General features: G+C 44.9%; 2 protein-coding genes across 3 annotated transcripts in view; one reads left to right on the top strand and one right to left on the bottom strand.

The window, feature by feature from the left end:
- PACSIN2 (protein kinase C and casein kinase substrate in neurons 2) overlaps positions 1 to 7451 on the bottom strand; it is a 55312-nt gene extending 47861 nt beyond the window's left edge. For both annotated transcript variants that reach the window (XM_056845805.1, XM_056845806.1), the window contains exon 1: positions 7379 to 7451. The gene's annotated coding sequence lies outside the window, so the exon portion shown is untranslated. The remainder of the gene's footprint in view (positions 1 to 7378) is intronic.
- Positions 1 to 17752, top strand: part of TSPO (translocator protein) — a 108329-nt gene that overhangs the window by 24110 nt on the left and 66467 nt on the right. The window lies entirely within an intron of this gene.

Genomic DNA, 17752 nt, shown 5'->3' with positions numbered 1-17752 from the left:
CTCCCAGAGGGTGTTCCTGGCACCACGGCTTACAGCGGTGCTGTGGTGCCCTTTGGACCTCCTCTCGCCGACTGTCGTCTGTTGAACAGCGAGAGGGAGGGGGAAAGAGGCTGGCAGCTCCCGGCAGCAGAGCATGCATGCAGGAGCCGATCGGGCTTCAGGGGGGCCATTTTGTGGACTCTGGGGAGGAGAGGGCATGGAGACTGGGGCCCGGTTGCGTGGGGCTCTGTGCGCCGCCGGGTGTGTTTGGGCAGGGGAGGCTGGGGCCTGGTCACACGGGGCCAGCGTGCGCGGGTGTGTGTGTGTGGGAAGGCTTTTCTCTCTTTTCTTCCTCTTTTTCTGTCACTCTTTCTCCCTCTTTCTTTGTCTCCCTCTGTCCTTTTCTTTCTTTCTCCCTTTCTCCTTCCCTCCCTTTCCCTCTTTCTCTGTTTTCCTTCCTCCCTTGCCGATCGACTGTGGGCCTCGCCCCCCTGGCACCTCGTTTTCTCGGGCCCACTGCTGGCTGCCCTTCCGCCTGGGAGGGGGGAGTGGGGGCACCCTGCAGGCCTTCTCTGTGTGGCCTCCCCTGGGTTGCCAACCTCCAGGTGGTGGCTGGAGACCTGGCAACCCTAGCCTCTTCCCCCCCCCACCAGGAGATCTACACCTGGTATGGCCCCTGAATGATGTCATAAATGTGCAAATAGCCCTTGGCAGGAAAAAGGTTCCCCACCCCTGATCTACCGGATCAAAATCATTGAGATGGAGAAGGAAATAAGGGAAGTGTCTAAAGCAGAAAATCTTGTAATACTAGGAGACTTCAATTACCTTCACTTTGAATGGGCAAATGTATGTTAGAGTCAGGCTGCAGAAATGAGGTTCCTAGATATCATAAATGACTATGCATTGGAAGAATTAAGTACACAGAAAAATAAAACCTGCTGAGTGGAAATCAACATGACTTCTGCAAAGTCCTTACTCACCATGCTTTTATAGTTTTTTGACCAAGTTAACAAGCATACAGATAAGGGTGATCTAAAAGGTATTATATACTTGGACTTCCAAAAGGCTTTTGATAAGATATTTAACCAATGACCTCTGAATAAGCTTAGGAAGTTATGCAGTAAGAGGGTGAAAAATATAGATTCAAAATTGGTTAAATGACAGGAAGCAGAGAGTAGGAATAGATGAACAATTCTTCGCAATGGAGGGAACTGAGCAGCAGGGACCCATGCCCATCAGTACTGGGATTGGTGTTATTTAATTTGTTCATTATTGCTCTGTAATTGTATGTAAGCATTGTATGTAAGCAGTGTTGTGGTCAAGTTTGCAGATGACACCAAATTGTTCAGAATGATGAAGAACTCCAGAAGGATCTCTCTAAATTGGGTGAGTGTGCAACAGCATAGCGAATGAAGTTCAATATGCACAACTGAACAAAAACTGCACACTGGGACAAAAAAAATCCTAATTTTAAATATATGCTGGAACTGAGAAAAAAAGATTCTGGGCATGTACTGGACAGCTCTATCAAATGATCTGACTCAGTGTGTGGGAGCAGGGAAAACGCAAACTCCATACTGGACAGTATTAGGTAAAGGACTGAAAATAAAACAGCTAATATTGTAATAAGGAGCCCCGTGGTGCAGAGTGGTAAGCTGCAGTACTGCAGTCCAAGCTCTGCTCACGACCTGAGTTCGATCCCAATGGAAGTTGGTTTCAGGTAGCAGGCTCAAGGTTGACTCAGCCCTCCATCCTTCTGAGGTCAGTAAAAAAAAAAAAAAGCTTGCTGGGGGTAAAGGGAAGATGACTGGGGAAGGCACTGGCAAACCACCCTGTAAAACAAAGCCTGCCTAGTAAACGTTGGGATGTGACGTCACCCCATGGGCCAGGAAGGACCCGGTGCTTGCCCAGGGGACCTTTACCTTTTTAATATTGTAATGCCCCTGTACAGATCTATGGTGATTTGGAATACTGTGTGCAGTTTAATGTTAATCCTGCTGGATTTACTCATAGCTTTCATTACTGCACACTATCAGTGCAATCCTAAAGAGAGTTACTCTAGTCTAAACCCATTCATTTCAACTTCTCAGGTACCTTGAATATTACATTAGAAGATCAGCAAAAAACTAGACTCAGTCTTTTTTACCTGACCATATGCAGAAACAGGTTATTGCTTAATCCACAAGGCTCAGAATTGTCACTGATGTTTTTAACATGGTATTTATTATGACCGTTCACCAAGATTGTCCAACGATTTGAAATGGACTGTCATTAACATGCCAATGATATCCAGCTATACACTGAATACGTCTCCAGAAGCAGCCCTCTCCATGTTAAGACAGGGTGTGGTCAAATGGCTGAAGAAGAATATGTGGTAGTTTAAACCTGGTAAAATAGGTGTGATACTGAGTGGGAAGGCTGAAATTCTGGAGGGTGATATGTTAGCCACATTAGATGTGCTTTATCATTAACCGACTGTTATGAGTTTGAGAGTTCAGATGGATCCAGCCCTCCTACTGGAAAAGTCATCAAATCAGGCAGCAAAAAGTGTTTTTTTTTTCCAACTTCACCCGGAATGGAAATGTAGTTGTTTCCTTTTTTTTTAGACTCAGCTGACCTAGCTATGATAATCCATGCTATGGTTACCATGAGACTGGGCTACCAAAATGTGTTCTATGCAGGGCTGGCCTTGAAGACAACATAGATTTTACAATTGGTGCAGAATGTGGCAGCTGCATTGACAGGAGTTAGACATTTTGAATGTATCTGCAGGACTGTCTCAACTGTCTCATACCCACAGGGCAGATCCAACCATCAGACCAGGGATTATTAATTTCTCTACTAAGGTTATTTAGAAGTGTTTCTGCTTGGGCCTTCTCAGTAGCCATTTCTGTTTTCTGTAAGGGCTTCCTGAAGTCACAAGGAAAGTCCCAACCTTGCAAAGAAATAATGGAGATTTCAGAGGCTTTGTAAGGCAGGGTTTTTCAACATGCTTGTGAGTGGAGGTCATTATTATGAGTAAATCACTTGCTTTAAAGTTATTTGTGCTAAATTTTTGTGAAATAAGATTTTTACTGGTTTCACTGAAGTAAACTATTAGGAGTCCCAGTGACTAGGAAAAAAGAGGAATATAAATATTATAACTCATGCTTTCAAAGTGTTAAGAAAGGAAAGGAAGAGACATAAAAACATTTTATGCAGCACTTAGGTTTGTTTTGCTGTATACCTCAGTAAAGACCATGATCAAATTTATTTGGATAATTACAGAGGAGCTAAACAAAATACACATCTACGGGTAGAATTATCCTAACCAGTCTGTGATTTCAATCAGAAGAGTTGGTTGGCCACCAGAAAAGCTGCATATTTTGAAAAGGTATAAATGACTAGGTGAAATGTCTTGCCTATGCGATTAGTCTCTTCCAAATGGTGCAGACAGAAGCAAGTAGTCCAGCAGGATCAGCATCTGATACTCTACAAATAAAGTCAATAACTACCTGAGGAATGATGCAGCCAGATTCTAAAACTACCCGCCAAAAAATCATTAGTTCATTATTTAACGTTTATAGTATTTCTTTCCACCAGCTGTGACACATAAGGTGTTATTGTATACCACAGCACGGTTGTATTTCTTACAGCAAGCAACACCGGCTGTAGGAAATTTCAAAACTTCCTATTAATATATAACCGCTACTCAGAAGGCATCACTTATATGCAATCAAGGGTCATCACAGACTTTATTAACTTCATTAATACTATGCCTTTCTCCCTAGTGGGGACCACTCCATTTTACCCTTGCAACTACCACGTGAGGTAGAGGTTAGGCTGAGTGTGTGAGACTGGCCCAAGGTCAACCAGCAAATTTCCACGGCAGAGTGAAGATTTGAACCTGAGACCCCAGATCCTAGTATGACAATCTAACCACAAAACACTAGTGCCCTAAAACCTTGGGGGGGGGGGTGCTGACAACAAAGCCAGATTAACAGAAATATCACTTATTTCCTTTTTCTAAATAAGTCAATGAAAAGTTTCCCAGCAGTCAAGAAGAATTAATTACCACCACCTTTAAATCTTGCCCCATAACTACTTCTGAACATTCAATAAAATTAAAATTGTTTTATCGTTCTCATTTACCTGAATGAGAGAACAAACACAAATATCTGGTTTCCCTTCAGACCAACACTGCTCACTGGAACCTCCAAATACTGTAATAAAAATGACCACAGAATTTACCAAGTTCATCATAACCAACATAGAATTCAACCCATTCCTGCACTACAGCTTTACTTATTCAGTTTTGTTTTTGCCCACTGGCCACACTTCCAGCTACCCCTTAGGATTCCCTTTTCAATAACCATATTTTATTCACTGGGAGCCACTGGCAATTTCAAATTTCTAATTAGGTAAAGGTAATCCCCTGTGCAAGCACCAGGTCATTACTGACCCATGGGGTGACATCACATCATGACGTTTACTAGGCAGATTATGTTTATGGGGTGGTTTGCCATTGCCTTCCCCAGTCCTCTACACTATATCCCCAGCAAGCTGGTTACTCATTTTACCGACCTCGGAAGTATGGAAGCCTGAGTCAACCTTGAGCCGGCTACCTGAAACCAACTTGCTTTGACTGCAGTATTGCAGCTTACCAGTCCTCTACACTATATCCCCAGCAAGCTGGTTACTCATTTTACCGACCTCGGAAGTATGGAAGCCTGAGTCAACCTTGAGCCGGTTACCTGAAACCAACTTCCGTCGGGATCGAACTCAGGTTGTGACCAGAGCTTTGACTGCAGTATTGCAGCTTACCACTCTGCGCCACGGGGCTTGCTAAATTTCTAATTACATGTAATAATCCAAATATTTAAAAAGCACATTATGAAGCCACCTGATTGGTTTTGATTCGACTTACACAGCCAAAGCTAAAATGTTTATTTATGTGTCTTCTCTAACAAGGTAGAAGGAATATTATATTCATCAATCTAGTATGGAACTGTAACAAGTAATGATGTGCCCAAGTGACCCATGAGGATGAAGGTTAATTTTTTAATTAGATAAGCAAATGGAGAACCACATCCATGCTGTGTGCTTATGTCATTCAGAAAATGTATATGTGGCCTCTGTTCAAGGTGACATTACTAAATCAATAACACAAGGCCATTAAAAAGGCAGCCATTGAAAACAAGTTGTGCATTAAAACAGCATAGTATTGAACAGGTAAAATGATACTGATTGAACAGTCCTCAGGCCAGAAGCAGACCATAACACAACAAAAAAGATATAACTCCTTAGTGGAAAAAAATGCCTATGTAAAAATAAATGTTTTGACCTGGTGTTTAAAGGAAAGTAGGAGACAGGCAAGCCTCAAGGGAGAAGACACTGCAAAAGTAGAGTACCATAAGTGAAAAAGCCTCATCTCTGGTCACCACCTAACTCCTCCTGAAGGCAGGGACAGAGACAGCAGGGCTTGGGAAAAAAACTTAATTTATTTTGGTATGCATAACCCTGCTTTTCTCCCTTGTTTGGACTGAGGTTCAGTTTATTGGCTCTTATCCATCTCATTTCTCTTCTCTAATCATTAGATCCAGGACTTCCACAGACCCATCCCACTTAGTTGTTAATGAGAAATGGAGCTGGGTGTCATCTGAATATTGGTGGCACTCCAAATCCCACGATGATCTCTTCCAGAAGTTTCATGTAGATGTTAAACAGCATGAGACACAAGATGGATCCTCATGGGACTCCCCCCGCCCCAGCACAAATACCACAGGGACAAGCAGCAGTCCTCAGCACCCACCTCCTGGAACTGGTCAGCCACAACCACACTTTTCCAGAGGAAGATCATCAGTCTGGGTGACCAAGGCCATTTCAGTCCCAAACCCAGATTAAAATGGGTCCAGATGCTCAGTCTCCTCTAAGACCCCCCAAAGCTAAGTAGCCACCACCCACTGAGCAGGACCACCACTTGTTCAAGAATGGGCAATGGCAGCCACTGAAAGACAGTTACATAAGACGTTCGGGTCCAGGGTCACCTTCTTCAAGAGAAATCACCCCCCCCCGCTTCTTTCAGAACAGTCAGAACACCAGGCTGCAAAGAGACATTGTTCCCCCTCCTCTTTGACCTCCCAAACAATGGGGGTTACCGCACTTGTATTCCCAGCAACGTATTAAGTTTGAAAATGTTATAAAAAATACTGTTCGCACTTTCTATGTATTCCCACCAATGTATTGAGAGTTTGAAAACGTTATAAAAAATACTGTTCACACTTTGTTTGGCCCCTTTAGCTGTGAAGACGTCTTCCAACCATTTATAAGCCGTGGTATCCAAAAACCCTTTTAAAGCGATGTTTTTTATAACATTTTCAAACTCTTAATACACCGCTGGGAATACAAAGGGCAGTAACCCCCATTGTAACCAGGACAAGCCATCACCCAAGACCCAAGCATTTTCCCCAGTGGAGAAGTTAAGACGGCCCTGCATGTTCAGAAGACTTCATCAGGAACTGAAAGGGGGTGGCCGCCACCATCCTGTCCTCCTAGTCCACTGGTTCCCAACCAGGGGTCCGTGGACCCCCAGAACTAAATTAAGGTCCGCGAAACAAACTTATAAACCCATAATAAATTAATATTTTCAATTAAAATTTCTCTATTATAAAAATATATATTCAAATATTATTCTAAGTTTAATGTTTAACTAACAGTTATGATTAAAGTTTATTTTCAAATTCTCTGAATTTTTATTTTGAACCTTGGGGTCCCTGCACCGAACAAAAAAGTCCTAGTGGTCCCTGGTCAAAAAAAGGTTGGGAACCACTGTCCTAGTCACTGGGCTGGCGACCACAATTCAGGAAAAGGATGACCACAAGGTCATCTTCCACCGCAAGGAAGATTTCACTACATCTCAGATACAGACAATCACGCCTAACCACTCTGCCCCTGATCCAGCTCAGCAATGACGCGGGGCACTCTAGGGCACTGTCAGCGACTCCAGAACCAGTGCAGCAGGCAGGCCCGAGTTCAAACCCCAGCCCGAGTCTTCAGAGGCTACCAGACGCTGAACTGTGAGGTTGAACCAGACGCTTTTCGCCCAGCCGAGTCTACCTGGCAGGGGTGTTGCGAGGGCAGAACGGATTGCTTCCCCCTCTCCCTCCCTCCCTCCCTCCCCGGGGCAGCGCCAAGAGGACAGGTCACGCCCTCCCTCCTCTTCCTCACGCAGCCCACCCGAGAACCTCGAAAGGTACACAGGCGGGCTACGGCGGAAGCTGGGTCTCCAACGCCTCTCCCTCGACCTGCCTCTGAGAGAACAAATGGCGGCGGCACCCCTCCCCCCTCGGTGGGCTTGGCACCCCCCCCCCCCCACACACACACACACGCCTGCGCGTCCCCACGCGCTGCCCCCACTCACCTCACGAAGCTCCGCGCTGACGAGTCTCTCCGGCAGAGCCACTCCCAGCGCCCGGTCGGCCGGTCCCGCCCTGCCTGGTCCCGTCCTACCCTGCCCCGCTCGGCCCGTCCGCCGCGCTACCCCAGCCGCTCTCCAGTCTGCGGCCCAGGACGCTCTTGTCCCCGCCCCTCCGGGGCTCCGCCCGCCCCCGCTGCGGTGGCGGGAGCCGTGATTGGGCGCCGCCCGCCGCCGCGGGCTCTCATTGGGCGAAACCAAATCGGCGGCCCGGCCCGCCTCCCGACCCTGGAAGGCGACTTCCTCGCCGGAGAGGCCGGGTGGCCGCCCTTGCCGGAGCGCGCGGAGGGATCCAGCGAGCGGCGCTGAAGGGGCTTTGGAGCGGCGAAGGAAACTGGCCCGTGGGGCTCGTTGCCGTTGAGGAGGGGCGGAGGCTGAACCGAGCTGTGCGGCTGGGGCTACCGTTAGGCGAACCAGGCGGTCGCCTAGGGGGCAGGCCTCGGAGGGGCGCAGTTTTAAACAGATCAGTAGTAGAAAGGGGCAAGAGTCCAGGAGCACCTTAAAGACGAACAAAAATATTTTCTGGCAGGGTAGGAGCTTTCGTGAGCCACAGCTCACTTCTTCAGATCTGAAGAAGTGAGCTGTGGCTCTCGAAAGCTCATACCCTACCAGAAAATATTTTGTTCGTCTTTAAGGTGCTCCTGGACTCTTGCCCTTTTCTACTACTGCAGACAGACTAACACGGCGACCCACTGTGAATTAAAAAGATCAGTTTCTTGGGGGGGAAAATGCAACTGAAAATTTATATATTTTTTCCTTTAAGATAAGTACCGCAACAGTGCTATGGAATATAATTAGTTGTCAGGTCTTCTAAAAAAGTGTTGTGCTTTTATTTTTCCTACAAGACATCTGTTTTTGAAAACCGGTTAGCAATGGGGGGTGGGGTGGGGGCACAAGTAGTTAGCCTTGCCTTGGGTGCAAAAATGACTGACTCTTCGTCCCGGTGGTGCCACACATCATTCACCCGTTGGATTTCCGTGGGGTTTTCGTCACTTTTGACATCTGATTCGTGGTGATTTTAAAACTTCAGCCACAATTTAGCGCCGGGCTGGCCCACATGGGCATCGCTGCACTGCTGAGGCTTCTGGCGGCTGCTGGCCTTGGAGATTTTTCAGGGCCTTCTCCTTCCACCATGACTAAGTTTTTCCTTTGGACTGCCCTTTCTTAGAAATAAATAATCGTCGATTTGTAGTGGTGCTACAAAAAGGAAATTATGAGCAGTAACTTTCGCTGGCTACAAAATAAAAACTAAAATCTTGTAATTTTATAGTAGTTTAATAATTGGAAACCAGTTTAAATTTTAAAGGTTGTATATGGTACGCTATGGTTTTACTATATTGTTTTGTTTTAATGATGTCAGCTGCCCTCAGCCCGGCCTTGGCAGGGATGAGAGTGGGATATAAATCTACATAAATAAATACTTAAGAGTGCAATCCGACTGCCAGCCTGCAACTTGGCTGGGATGTTGTCTAAACCCCCATGCCAGTGAAATGCAGACATAAGGGGGCATACCTAGAGTGATTATGCTGATGTGGCATCAGCATTATGCTGGTGTGACCCCAAGTGCACTTGTGACTACACTGGTAATAGGGCCCAGAAATGGGCAGTATTGGGGGAGAAGCCAGGCCCTACCCCATATCAGTGTGACATTGCAGCAGCAAAAGAAGTGGTGCAGCTATACATGCATCGGCAGGCCTATAGCCCTGGTGGGGCAAAATGAGGGCACTGCCCCATCAAACATTTGTCATGCCCCTCCAATTTGCACTAGGAATCCCCTGCAGGAGTTTAGGAAGAAATCTATCACAAGTCTTTCAACTCTAAATTCTCTGTGTTAAGGAGCTGACTTAGAAAGGTTTGGATCCTATCATAAATCTTCTAAGTGTGACTGACTAGAATAGAATTAGCACTTATCAGGGGTAGAGAGCCTTGATATCAAAGTGGGCTGCAGGAAGAGGGGGAGTAAAATGTTGGAATCAAGTAGAGAGGGGAAAAAAGTAACTCATAAATTAAGGAATGAAAGGGTAAAAATGTGTTGTGACAGACTCAGAGCAAAGCAAAGAGACAGTGTTCCACGATAGTCCGACAGACCTCTTATTTCTGAGGAAATTATTTTGAACAGATTAGGAGGCAAATAGTAAGGGACTTAAGCCCAGAAGTAAGTGAGCATGTCTTGTTTTGCTAATACTTATTTGTGTTATTTATAGTCTGCCTTTCTCAGGGAGACTCAAAGCAGATTACAAAATGTAAATCAATGCAATCAATAAGATGATACATCTAAAAAGCAATCTAACTCTAGACTTTTGAAACAGAGCTGTCATCTGAACAAAGCATAAGTATTAAACATGACATGTTAATACATTCAGAACATGGTATTTACCAGTCGAAACACAGTTATTTTCCTGGGCCGGTCTGTTGTGTTGCAGCCTCCCCCCGCCCATCAAGTCACAGATGAAAACCATGAGGTTTGTAAGGCAAGAGATGTTCAGAGGTGGTTTGCCATTTCCTGCCTCTGTATAGCGACCCTAGTATTGCTTGGTGGTCTCCCAACCAAATACTGATCAGAGCCAACTCTGCTTAGCTTCTAAGATCGGGCTAGCCTGGGTTATCCAGATCAGGGTATAGCCCTATTATGTTTATAGAAATGTCCTGAACAATTTTGTTTTACATAGTTTGCAAAATGCCAGGAGCATGGGAGCCTTCCTGACCTCAGGCTACCCCACAGGAATGTGTATTCACAGGAGGGCGGCGGTGTTTGCTCTGAAGATGTAAAGAGGCTAAAAAAAGTCCCTCCCCTGTGGGCAGCTCAAGGGGGCATGATGGAAACTTCATGTTGTCAGAGCCAGCTGTGTTTTTGGATGCCCCCTCAGTGCAGGGGCTCATTTGAAGTTCAGAATCCCCCTGCCCCATCTCCAGCATTTTCTCTATGTGAGATTACAATCCACATGGGGACTGTGTACAGGTTTATTAAGCCAAAGGACACTTATCTAGTCAAAAGAGTGTGTATTGTAAAACAGTACAAAGCGAGTGACTTGTAGAACTTGTAATGAAAATCCCCTGAGATTAATGCCTGAGGACATTATTTACCTTAGATAGAAGAGGAGGCAAATAATAAGGGACTTTGCACCCATATAACTGCTTGTGGCATAAACAATATTGCTGAGGACTAGCTATTTTTCCTTTGTGAATATTCAGAATGAGGAATTGGAGAAATGAACATATTTTGGAAAGTTCCATTGAGACGAAAGGGGTAGAAAGAGGATAGGTTCCGAGCCACGAAAGGTGACCCCCTGTGAATGAGATTTCCTTACAAAATTAGTGCAGATATCTCACTGACCAAGGGGAACCTCATTAATGAAAGGAATGGCCCTCTGTGCATGGCAGCCATGCTGTGCCATCTGCCCAATGACAGTTGATATCCCGTGCGGGAGTCAAATATGGAGAGCTATTTCCCTTTCTGGATCCCATCTCTCATAACGAGAACAGTGGGAAAGAGGGTTATTTTTGTGAGGGAAGGAAACGGTAACAGGATCCAACAAATAATTATCAAAACAATCCAGAGCTGGCGCAGTAAGGTAGTCGGGGAGGTGAGACAGATGCGGCAGCTGAGAGATGAATACCTGCCAAGTATACAAATTCTTGGGCTTTAAAAAAGTGCAGGGAGGGTGAATGTTTGTGTTGCTAAGTTGCTATGGTGAAATGTTCTTAAATCACAGTGTTTTTCTGTAACTTAATCTCAAATACAGAAGGCCTTTAAATGTTGCTGAGAAATCAGGGACATCTAGCCACATCATTACTATTTTAAAATGGTGCCCTGATCACTATCCTTTCCCCTAATCTACCTAACAAGCTTGCTTTGAGAATTCCATTAGAACATATCCTTGTATCTGCTGTTTTGAGCTCATCAGAAGTAGGAAAGCATATGGCTGTCATAAGTAAATTTATTTATGTCTGAAGACAAACATACCAGTTTAACTTGTCATACAAGTTAACTCTTTAACTTGTATAATGCGCCAACATGTGCTGGGTGATGTACTGAGAGGACAGAAACAGGTGCCAATGTGTAGCGGTTATTGTGTCAGACTATAGAGGCCCAGATCCACCTACCATGAAGCTCACTGGATGACCTTGGACCTGTCATTCTCCCTCCGCCTGAACAACCTCACAAAGTTGGTGCGATGATAAAATAGAGACCAAGTATGCCACCCCAAGTTCATTGGAGAAAAGGTGGGATAAAAATGAAACAAATGTGGACTCCGAATCATTAACAAGTACATCAGAGAAAAATACATTTTCAGGGAAACATAGGAGGGGGTGATTTTAGAAAATGGATAATGGAATCTTCTGAAGTAATCACTCTCACACTGAAGTAAGCCATTTTTACTGTGTTTTGTGGTGCTCCCTTGAGCATTTTGAATAGCTAGAATACATTAATATTGCAACTTAGAAATTATGTAACACTTTTCAGCCATTTCACATACATAATCTCTGTAGTTCTTTTGGCAGTATTGTCCTATGAGGCCCCACAGGGTCCATCCTGTCGCCCAGGCTGTTTGACATCTACATGAAGCCACTGTGAGAAAGCATCCAGATATGAGAACATAAGAATGTCCTCATGGGTCTGCTCCATGCAACTTGCACATTCTAAAATACTCAAATGATTCATTTAATGTAATGTAGTGTGTGTGTGTTAAGTGCCATCAAGTCGCTTCCGACTCATGGCAACCCTATGAATCAATGTCTTCCAAAATGTCCTAATTGTTAGCAGGCTTACTCCGATCTTACAAACTGAGGGCCATGGATTCCTTTATAGCAGGGGTGGGGAACGTCAGGCCTGGGGGCTGTTTAAGGCCTGCGAAATCATTCGGTCTGGCCCTTTGTTGGTCCTAGCAGATCTCTAGCTCAGAAGGATCTAAGACTGGTGATCCGTCCCCTCCCGCGGACAGGAGTAGCCTCTATTCAAGGCGGATGTGAGTTTGTTTTGCCGAGAAAAAAACTTTATTCCCCCTTGCAGAAGATTCGTTAGCTATGGAGCTGCTAGGACTGCCCAAGAAACTTTGTTAATCCTTTCCCACCTGGGCCATGGAGAGACGTATTCCCTCTGTACTACAAGAGGGCTGGGGGCGGAAGTGGTAGCAATAGAGGGGTTAAAGGGGACAGGGCGAGAATGTGTGTGTGGGTGGGGGGGGAGTTCTTAGCCAGTGTGTCCTCATTTCATCCCTGCAGGGGGAGGTAGCAGGAGCAGGCTGTAGAATCCGGCCCCGACCATGCAGAGCAGGAGCAACTCTGGCGTGCGGCTGGATGGCTCTGCCCGGCTGGTGCAACAGACCATCCTGTGCCACCAGGTGGGTGGGCGCGCCACCAGTTGGATGCCTGCCTGCTGGCCCGTGGGGTCATCTGGGGCAGCTGCCAGCTTTGGGCTTGGTCGGCTAATTTTTAAGTTGGTAATTTTGTATGGCCCGCGAATGATGTTATAAATATCCAAATGGCCCTTGGTGGAAAAAAGGTTCCCCACCCCTGCTTTATAGAGTCAATGCATATTATGTTGGGTCTGCCTCTTTTCCTGCTGCCTTCAACCTTTCCTAGCATTATTGTCTTTTCCATTGACTCTTGTCTTCTCATAATGTGACCAAAGTACGATAGCCTCAGTTTAATCATTTTAAAACCATAGAGTTTCTGGTGATTCCTAGAGCTAACCTATGCCACTTCTGGGTTTCCCCCGAAGTGATGTAGCAATGCAGCTGATGTTGCCATTTTTTCCCTTCTGTTGCAGTTTGGAGCAGTGGTGGGTATTTAGGGCTGCTGCAGTGAGGCCTGGTAGCCCTATCTATCTCACACCAGAAGTCCACTGACCACCATACATATCTGCAGTCTTCCAGCTACCTCCCAAAGCACAGCAAACCATCCACTGTCTACAGGCAGGCACTTTGTTAAAACCACATGTGTTCTAACCTCTCTGATAAGGATTGCCACCTGAAGGATTTACAATCACCTCTTGGTATTACAGTGCCCACCCAGTAAAGTAAAGAAACACATCAACAAAGCCAAAATGCTATCTAGAAACAGCCTGCTACAAGGCAGGCCCAAAGCAGATAACAAGAGAACACATGTATTTTGCATGCCTTTTTTCCACCCCCTTTTGAATCCAGCAGCCCTTTCTCTTTTTTTGTCTTTTTTTTTTTTTACAACAAACCTTTTTATAAAGACATTTTTGGCTTCACGTAGTACAATCTATTTCTCTGGGATATCACTCTTAATATCTTCCCCATGTGCTAGACTGTAAGGGTGCTACCAGGTCGGTTAAAAGTTATTTTATTATTGTTCTAATACTGTGCTGGAAGAGAGCCTTCTCAGCAGGTCAGTCTAGAAGTTCTCAAGAGGTCTTGAGTGGTGGTGCGGGTTACCAGGGTACTTTTCAGGGAACCCTTGGTCTAAGGGAACTTCCCAGCAAGGAAAGGCACCATTCCCCCTTTCCTACTGTAACAGTTTATATGCCACTTTTCTGTTACATAGAACTCAAAGCCAACTTACAAACTTTAAAATAATTTAATTAAAACCAAAAGTATTTTTTAAACACATCTGATACATATTTTTATACTTAATATACATTTGTATTTAAGTCAAACACAAGTATTACTTTATGCAGATGAGAAACCTGATGTTTCCTTCTAGAAAAGACAAAAATGCAAACTATATTTGGCACTATTCCTATTAGTTCCTCATTTAAGAGACTTGGGTCATTTCCCTGAGTGAAGAGTTCCACTTTTGCAAGTACATGGTTTGTAACAGCTAGACATCAGAGGATTTCATGCAGTCTGTTTATATGTGTCCAAATTGTGAATTCTTCTTTGGGAATTCCAGAAGTATTGTTTAACTTGCCTGTCTTTTTTCTTTCTTTATGCTTCTCTACATTTTCCAATCCTAAACACTGATGAAAGTTATAATCCAGGTCGTAGTTCAATTTGTGAGAAAGTAAAGGAATATATTAGCGGCATTATTAGGGATATTTGATTTGAACCAAAATTTGTTTGTCTTTTCCTCACAAAAGAATGAAAGCCCTGACTGACGTTTCACTGAATCTAAAGCTTGCATCCTCCAGAATTTGCATATGGATATGCCTCAGTCAAGCCAGAGACCATTCTCGCAATGGCCAGGTAGCATAACACAGCCCAAATAATGCTCTTTCAATGCACTTTGAAGGTGGATTTTACTGTGTGAACTGGCAAAATCCACTTGCAAATGATCGTTTAGGTGCACTGAAAGTGGATTGAAAGTGCGTTATTTGGGCTGTGTGAAAGTGCCCTTGGCTTGGCTGCTTTTCCCACTTGATATAATGTGGGGAACAGGAAAGGGGGGAAATTAATCAGTAAAAAAAAAAAAAAACCTGGTCGACACAGACTACAGAAGAGATTTCATGCCTTTTTGTCTCCCTGCTATCATCATGCACATTGCATACTACATGTGGTTGGTTAAGTAGACTTTGCTTGTTCACTGATGGTGCAATGAAAATGAATAATTTATCAAGGGGAAACCACAATGAATCAGGGGGGAGGGAAAACCACAATGAATCAGGGGGAGCTTCCCTTCCTTCTAGGGTTGCCAGTTCACTCTTTGCCACCAGCAGGAGGTTTTTGGGGTGGAGCAGGAACGAAGGAAGGAGGGGGTTATGGGACTGGAGGCTCCTTAGAAGGGACTTCCTGTCCACAACATTGCTGCCTCTCTGGCTGTGGCTGCTCCCTTTCCCCCCCTCCCACTGCCCCCTCTGCCAGTTCTTTATGCCTCACTGTGGCAAGTGGGGAGGGGCCCATCCAACCATTAATAGTGTCACATCACCTCCAGTCCAGCCGTTTTTACTCCTGGTCAGGGTCTGCTGCAGAGCTGCCGCTTGGCACCTACAGGCTGGTTGCCTCATCCAATCAATACAGTTTGTCATTAAATATTTATAGCCTGCGTCTCTCCTGTACCAAAGAAGGAACCAAGGCAGGCAACAACATAAAATAAATAAATAAATAAAAATGTAAAACCCAGCAAACACAAAAGCAGCGTGACCATGCCCTCAAAGCCTGCATTTTTGTTGTATAAATTGCATTTGCTGCCCTCCTCCATCACCAAATGCCCTCCTAAGCAATTTGATTTTCCATAATTTCTTAGAGGTCATGAGGGTAGAAGCCTTCCTCACATTTCCTGGCAGGACTGGAGCCACTGCTGATCTCACCACTCTATAAGAGAGACAGTGGCTGATCTCACCACTCTATAAGAGAGACAGTTGGCACTGCCAGGTGGGTTTTAAGCAGTCCCTCAAGTATGGGGGTTCTAGGTAATGAATGGCTTTCAAGATAAGAACCTGCCCCTTTAACTGAAGACAAATAGGTTAATGCAGGTTTTAAAGTAGGAGTGATTTGACAAATGGAAGTTTCTGAATTGTCTTCAAGGACAGCACCACATAGAGAACATTACAATATAACCTTCAGGTGACAGTAGAATAGAACAGTGTGGCTAGGTCAGCTGAATATAAGAAGGGATGTAAGTTCCATAATAAATGAAAGCAGAAAAGGCATTGCTAGTGGCCACGATGACCTGGTTTTCTACTCATAAAATTGAAAGCTGTCCAATAAAACCCCCAATATTTTCACTGAGGCTGTCAAGGAAAGACTCACCCCATTAAAGGTGCAGTCCTCTTCTCAACATCAGCCTTGCTAGCCAGCTTCACCTATGACTCTTCACCTAATCAGATGCATGGGGAGAAATAGCCACCAATCTCTTGACCCATGGTGGACAGGCATTAATCTTGCTGCCGTCATCTCAACCAAACCCATCTTCCCTTACCACCATATTGTTTAGATGCATACCATACCAGCTACTAAAGAAGGTTTAAATGCTAATACAACTGGACGTTTTGTGATTCCTGGCATACGTACTGATCACTAAGAGGCCTTTGTCAAAGGTCTGATTGCTCAGTACTGAAACAAAGGGTCAGCATCTGTGTGGAATAGCCATTTTTCTCAATAACTATAGTGAGATTAGGCATGGTCCTGCATATTCTGCTGGCTCTTTCATCTTTACTGTGGAAAAATGTACCCCACAGGCAATTTGTTCTACCACTGGGGGCATGGAGTTTACTTATCTGGCCCCAGCCTCAAGCAGCTAGAGCTCAATGAGCACCTCTCCAACTTTAAGCCCACCAGCCCCCAGGAATTCTAGGATTCCTTTTTTGCTGCCACCAGCAAGTCAGGTGTTAAGAGGTATATTTGCCTGGTGCCTTGCAGCCAGACCCCGTCTTCATGTTTCTGAAGAGAATCCTCTTCCAAATTAGAATCACCTTCCTACTCCAAATTACCATGGAGGTTGGGGAAAACCTTGCGAATCAAACAGGCTAGAGTTATTCAGGGCTAAGTAGGACTCTTTCTGGCTTCCCTTACTATCTTGGGCTCCTTCCAAATGGGAGTGTGAAAATGCAATCCTGCTGAGGCAACAGCAGCAAGTGGCATTGAAGTGGGTGGAGGTGGCATCCAACTTGTCTCATCCTCATTGTGCCCATTGCATTGTGCCCTACACCTCCTCCTTCCCCTCCATCAGATTGGTACAGAAAAGCTAACCAATAACAATCATGCCACCCCACAGCAACCCCTCTTACCAGCTGAGCCGTGGTGCAAAGCTGAACCACAGCTCAACGATGAACAAAGAATACCCCATTAAAGGTCTAAAAAGGGGAGAAGAAATGCAGAGCTTGGCTCCACCATTTTGAAGGTGGAACTTTATTCCACATCTCTCCCTGGATAGGCTGTCGTACTTTGGACACATTATGAGAAGACAAGAGTCACTGGAAAAGACAATCATGCTTGGAAAAGTTGAAGACAGCAGGAAAAGAGGAAGACCCAACAAGAGATGGATTGACTCTATAAAGGAAGCCACGGCCTCGAATTTGCAAGATCTGAGCAAGGCTGTTAAGGATAGGACACTTTGCAGGACATTGATTCATAGGGTTGCCATGAGTCGGAAGCGACTTGACGGCACTTAACACACACACACAGCATCCCCATGGATGTTCTACCTGCAGCAGTCCCACAATCCCTTCTTTGAGCTGGATCAAAGGAGAATTTATTTTGTTGAGTGAGAAATTAAAGAGGAAAGCCCTATGTGGCCCATGAGTTATGTTTGGAGGAGAACGTCATCATCATCACCTTTAAATGTGGGAGCATGTTGCTGTCAATTTGGGGGGAAATCCCCATATGGCGTGAGTTAAGTTAGGCTTGGTGTGGGAGCAGTAACTATTGTAACATCAATTTTAGGAAGAAAAAAATGTAACTTGAAAAAGCAATCACT

Source organism: Euleptes europaea, chromosome 3 (assembly GCF_029931775.1).
Source record: "Euleptes europaea isolate rEulEur1 chromosome 3, rEulEur1.hap1, whole genome shotgun sequence".
Lineage (NCBI taxonomy): Eukaryota > Metazoa > Chordata > Lepidosauria > Squamata > Sphaerodactylidae > Euleptes > Euleptes europaea.
Note: the sequence above shows the minus strand (reverse complement) of the source record. Positions and strands in the feature narration are given on the sequence as shown.